The sequence below is a fragment of the Schistocerca gregaria genome, chromosome 9 (genome assembly GCF_023897955.1).
Source record: "Schistocerca gregaria isolate iqSchGreg1 chromosome 9, iqSchGreg1.2, whole genome shotgun sequence".
Lineage (NCBI taxonomy): Eukaryota > Metazoa > Arthropoda > Insecta > Orthoptera > Acrididae > Schistocerca > Schistocerca gregaria.
The window spans coordinates 142,344,917-142,350,916 of NC_064928.1; the positions used below are offsets into that span (position 1 = coordinate 142,344,917).

Sequence of the window (6,000 nt, forward strand, 5' to 3'; positions counted from 1 at the left end):
CGGGAATTGAACCCGGAACCCTGTGCGTGGAAAGTGAGAACGCTACGTAATTCGGTGCTCTCCGATACACACGATCGAACAGCGGAGGAGTGGTACTCAAGCGCCAACTTTAGGTTACAATATCTCCGGATGTAATTAACATTTTACAATGCAACAAACGGCAATGATTACGTATTTGGTTATTTGTTCAGATTTGCTAACAAAACCAACGTGGTTCCATTAAAAAAAACGTAGGTTTGTGTTAAAAAAACATACTTCCGTGCATTTTTGTATGGTTTGTATTAAACAATTACTCTAGCCCCTCTCCTCACGTTTGGTCTGTGGAATCGGTTCGTCAGTATTTGATGTGGTTTACGAAATATATCAGGCGGTAACGTTAGGTGACTCACCCTGTATAATGCATATAAAATGACGACATCAATTGCATGAAAAATGCTTAAAGATGGATCAATAAATCAAATCAATCAATAAATCAATCAACCATTATACAGGGCGACTCAAGAAATTGCGAACAAATTAAAGGAGGTAATAGCGAAATAACAATTCTGGAACAGGAACGTATGCCTGCACAATAATGTGGAGCCAGTGTAATCTTTGAACTGTCGGGAAGAACAACGACAATAAATGCGCGTGGGTAATAAACTGTTTACTTAACAGTCATGTACAGCAGATGTCCCAAAAGACGACTAACACATTCAATACAGGTTTAAACATTCATGGTGGTGTCTGATTGTACTATATCGTGTCTCCCTACCACTTTCGCGCAACGACGCTCTGAGCGTGTTTTTTAGGGAACTAGTTTGAACCTGGGACCTGTTGCTGGTAAGGTGACGCCAGACCACACATGACATGTAGAATTCAGAAGAGTTCAGTGAGACTAGCGATGATATAACCAAATACTAAATGATCTCAGCGTCAGCTCCACTGCACTCCCTGTAAAAGAATCTTAATTCTAACTAAAAATAGTGGAAAGGGTTCAAGGCTTTCCTATTTTTACTTAGCTGGTAAAATAACTTCGAACAAGCAGTTAAGTTTACCATTGGAAATTTATTCTAATCACAAAACATCGTTTATAAATTGCACTATTGATAAAAGGAAATGTTTTAATACAGGATGGTAAAAACCAACAGCGTTCAACAAAAATGTGAACGAATATTCCCTAAATGGGTTTCCAAGTTGTACAATCGATCGAAGGATGACCTATGCCATATCACATCTATAATCTAGGTTTAATTTAAGTTTCACAAAAGAGAAAACTATCAAAATGGTCTACAGTGACCCTCAATTATCTTTAATAACTTATCTAACTTGTCGTAAATTACAGTGGCTGATGTGGCTTCTCAATAACTATATAAAAGAAAAATCATCGCGTTTCAGATCTGTTCTTCAAGTGGCAAATGTGAACACCATGAGTTTTAATTAACGATCACCATTAGTTTTACTGAAAAAAGGGGTGTAACAGATGAGACTTCTGCAGTTCTGAGTGAAGCCTTATGCGCTCAAAAATGCGGCATCGCGTGCGTTCATTACCTTGTCGGTGTCTAAGCAGCGTCAGGGCGGCAGCGGCCGGCGCAGCAGCCATCCAGCCCGCCGACTCGGAACCAACTCTCGAACTTCTCCTTACTACAATTTACCGAAGTTAGTAAAAAAAAAATTATCTGGCTATGCTTTCATCTGACCAGTCAGGGTCTCAATGTTAACCTTAAGCTCCGCCTACAAAAATTCTGTCTATCCAATAAGAAACGTTATACTTTTCGTGGTGGGGCAATGTTTTTAAAGTTTGCAACGTAACAGAGACGCTAAAAAGTCTCACGCTAAAACCTGCAGCTAGTGTGGTCCTTTTAGCGTTATCGTGAGATCTATACTGCTCTTCTGGAGGGCTCTATCTTTTAACATGGGCTGGGGAGTGATCCTAATGTAACAGACACGCGAAAAAGTCTCACGCTAAAACTTGCGGGTGGTAGTGGCCCTTTTTGTGTTATCGTAAGATCTATACTGCTTTTCTGCAGGGCTCTAGCTTTTAACATGGGCTGGGGGTTGTCCTTGACATACCTGAGACGCGAAAAAGCCTGACGCTAAAACGTGCGGGTTGTATAGTTGTACAGGTAGGCTCGCAGCGTGGGTGCCCAGCCCCTCTCTTTCCTAGCTTAACACGGTTCTGCTCTCGGCTTCTGTCCTCGTTTCTCCCCTCGGAACTGCGTCTGCTTCACGGTGGGGAGGTACGACATGCATTGAGGCATTCTTGTGTTAGTCTGTGGCATTCCATTTGTTCACTCGTTACTTGTATTGCTTTGGTTAATTTAATGTCACGATTTATTCGGAGCTATGTGACATACTAGTAGATTTGCTTATTATGTCAGGGTTTTCATGTAAGGTTTTGGATTTGCCTGACACCTTACACAGGTGTAACAAACACCATCAAAAAATGATCTCTAGCGTACTCTGCCAAGTACACCAGACACCGCACAAACCTCATCAAATGCAGCAGCAAGGTTTCAGAAAGTAACGTCACCTGAAGGATAATTTGGAAAATATTTCGAGTAAATTTCCCCACCATGTTATAGTTCTGGGTGGAGATTTTAATTTGCCGGATATAGACTGAGAGACTCAAACGTTCATAACGGGTGGCAGGGACAAAAAGTCCAGTGAAATTTTTTTAAGTGCTTTATCTGAAAACTACCTTGAGCTGTTAAACAGAGAACCGACTCGTGGCGATAACATATTAGACCTTCTGGTGACAAACAGACCCGAACTATTTGAAACAGTTAACGCAGAACAGGGAATCAGCGATCATAAAGCGGTTACTGCATCGACGATTTCAGCCATAAATAGAAATATTAAAAAAGGTAGGAAGATTTTTCTGTTTAGCAAAAGTGACAAAAAGCAGATTACAAGAGTGCCTGACGGCTCAACGCAAAAGTTTTGTCTCAAGTACAGATAGTGTTGAGGATCAGTGGACAAAGTTCAAAACCATCGTACAATATGCGTTAGATGAGTATGTGCCAAGCAAGGTCGTAAGAGATGGGAAAGAGCCACCGTGGTACAACAACCGAGTTAGAAATCTGCTGCGGAAGCAAAGGGAACTTCACAGCAAACATACACATAGCCAAAGCCTTGCAGACAAACAAAAATTACGCGAAGCGTAATGTAGTGTGAAGAGGGTTATGCGAAGGGCGTTCAGTGAATTTGAAAGTAAAGTTCTGTGTACTGACTAGGCAGAAAATCCTAAGAAATTTTGGTCTTGTGTCAAAGTGGTAGGTGGATCAAAACAAAATGTCCAGACACTCTGTGACCAAAATTGTACTGAAACAGAGGATGACAGACTAAAGGCCGAAATACTAAATGTCTTTTTCCAAAGCTGATTCACAGAGGAAGACTGCACTGTAGTTCCTTCTCTCGATTGTCGCACAGATGACAAAATGGTAGATATCGAAATAGACGACAGAGGGATAATGAATTAAAATCGCTCAAAAGAGGAAAGGCCGCTGGACCTGATGGGATACCAGTACGATTTCACACCGAGTACGCGAAGGAACTTGCCCCCTTCTTGCAGCGGTGTACCGTAGGTCTCTAGAAGAGCGTGGCGTTCCAAAGGATTGGAAAAGGGCACAGGTCACCCCCGTTTTCAAGAAGGGACCTCGAACAGATGTGCAGAATTATAGACCTATACGTCTAACGTCGATCAGTTGTAGAATTTTGGAACACGTATTGTGTTCGAGTATAATGACTTTTCTGGAGACTAGAAATCTACTCTGTAGGAATCAGCATGCGTTTCGAAAAAGACGGTCGTGTGAAACCCAGCTCGCGCTATTCGTCCACGTGACTCAGAGGGCCATAAACATGGGTTCGCCCACTGCTTGAATACTGCTCAACAGTGTGGGATCCGTACCAGATAGGGTTGATGGAAGAGATAGAGAAGATCCAACGGAGAGCAGCGCGCTTCGTTACAGGATCATTTAGTAATCGCGAAAGCGTTACGGAGATGATAGATAAACTCCAGTGGAAGACTCTGCAGGAGAGACGCCCAGTAGCTCGATACAGGCTTTTGTTGAAGCTTCGAGAACATACCTTCACCGAGGAGTCAAGCAGTATATTGCTCCCTCCTGCGTATATCTCGCGAAGAGACCATGATGTTCAAATCAGAGAGATTAGAGCCCACACAGAAGCATACCGACAATCCTTTCCACGAACAATACGAGACAGGAATAGAAGGGAGAACCGATAGAGGTACTCAAGGTACCCTCCTCCACACACCGTCAGGTGGCTTGCGGAGTGTGGATGTAGATGTAGATTTAGAAATCCGACAAGCTTACATCAATAGTAACATTCCTTCAGGGATATGTTTCAAAACATACAAAAAGTAAGAGTGATAAATACTGTTATTAAGGCTATGAGGCGCTTTACGGACGGCTGACCCCGTCGGAGGCTCAAGTCCTCCCTCGGACATGAGTGTGTGTGTTGTCCATAGTAAAAGTTAGTTTAAGTTAGATTAAGTAGTGTGTAGGCTTAGGGACCGATGACCTCAGCAGTTTGTCCCATAAGACCTTACCACAAATTTTCAAAATTTCCAAAGCTATGCTGAGAGTCAGTTAAAGAGCATACCAGATGCGAAATGATGCGCGAAAGCATCAGAAACACTATTGCACTACAGGTCTTTTAACCAATTTGAAGGGAAAAAAACTCGGTCCTTTCTTTAGCTTGCCTCATTTTTACAGTGATACACACAGTACACCGCACGCTGATGAAAGAAATAGATAGAGACTTACGAAACGCGTCCCACGGTGCAGCAGCCGGTAATATATGCAGTAGAGCGGTTGTCGGTTGTGAGTTCCGCCTTTTTGACCTTACATGCCAACAACGGCAGGGTACCGGCTGGCGCCTCCCACCACTTATTCTCTCCGCAGCCAGCCCTCTGTCTCAGAAACCCCTCCCCTCCTTACCACATCGATACTTGTACACGTCCGACGTTCGTAGTATCCCTGTGAAGAGTCAGTTATACAATCTAGGGATAAATCCAGGGCTAGCAAACCGAGGAATAGGCTAACCATGAGTTAACTTGGCAGTGTGCGTCGTACGTCTCCATTTTATTTCTTGGTTACTTAACTTTTTCGCGGAATAGCATTCATGTCCGGTTAAGTTGGCAACAACTGAACAGCACGCTGGGTATTTTCGTATACGTCATTTCATGTTGTTTACGTAGCCATCGTCTGCAGAAATAGCGTGGCAGACATAAGCGATAAGCGTTCGAGATCGCAAAACATTTTCGCATGAGGATACTTTACGACTGGTAGATAATGTAAATGAGTTCAAGAGTGTAGCAGAAAACTCGTAAACTGCCGCAGTCTTATTCAATGAAAATATTGGCTCAAATGGCTCTGAGCACTATGGGACTTAACTTCTGAGGTCATCAGTGCCCTAGAACTTAGAACTACTTAAACCTAACTAACCTAAGGACGTCACACTCATCCATGCCCGAGGTAGGATTCGAACCTGAGACTGCAGCGATCGCGCGGTTCCAGACTTTAGGGCCTAGAACCGCGGTAATGATGTTTATGTTGATCTCTATTCCAATATTCTGGTTCTGGAACTCTCGGAACTGATGTGATGCAAATCTTTTTTATGTGTTTAATTCAAATGGTCAGGGTACTGGAATGAAATATTTACCTTTTCATAGTTTATTACAAAGCCAACACGCGAATTTCCAGAATCAGGATACAGATAAAAAAAAAAAAAAAACGGAACAAAATACATGGTGACAGATGATGTTGATTGACTGGGAAAATTATCAAAGCGGATGGGGGTCAAGCTAAAACTATGCCTCTTTGGTGTAATATCAAAAACGCTTTCTGGCTGTTTATGAGGTACTGACCGAGATCGTGAAGCGCTAGCTGAACATAGGTTGGATGAAATAAAGGGCTGCATGTCAGACGGACTCGCTGCAGTGAAGAATCCTCAGACAAAGGCTGCTAATAGTCCAGGGCTGCCGACAAGCTCACCATT

At 42.8% G+C, this 6,000-nt stretch overlaps 1 protein-coding gene across 2 annotated transcripts in view; it reads right to left on the reverse strand.

The window, feature by feature from the left end:
- Positions 1-5,073, reverse strand: part of LOC126292145 (ankyrin-3-like) — a 52,093-nt gene extending 47,020 nt beyond the window's left edge. Inside the window, exon 1 of one of the 2 annotated variants that reach the window (XM_049985985.1) lies at positions 4,767-5,073. The gene's annotated coding sequence lies outside the window, so the exon portion shown is untranslated. The remainder of the gene's footprint in view (positions 1-4,766) is intronic. The other variant, XM_049985984.1, reaches the window with a different exon arrangement.
- Between the last annotated feature and the right edge of the window lie 927 nt (positions 5,074-6,000).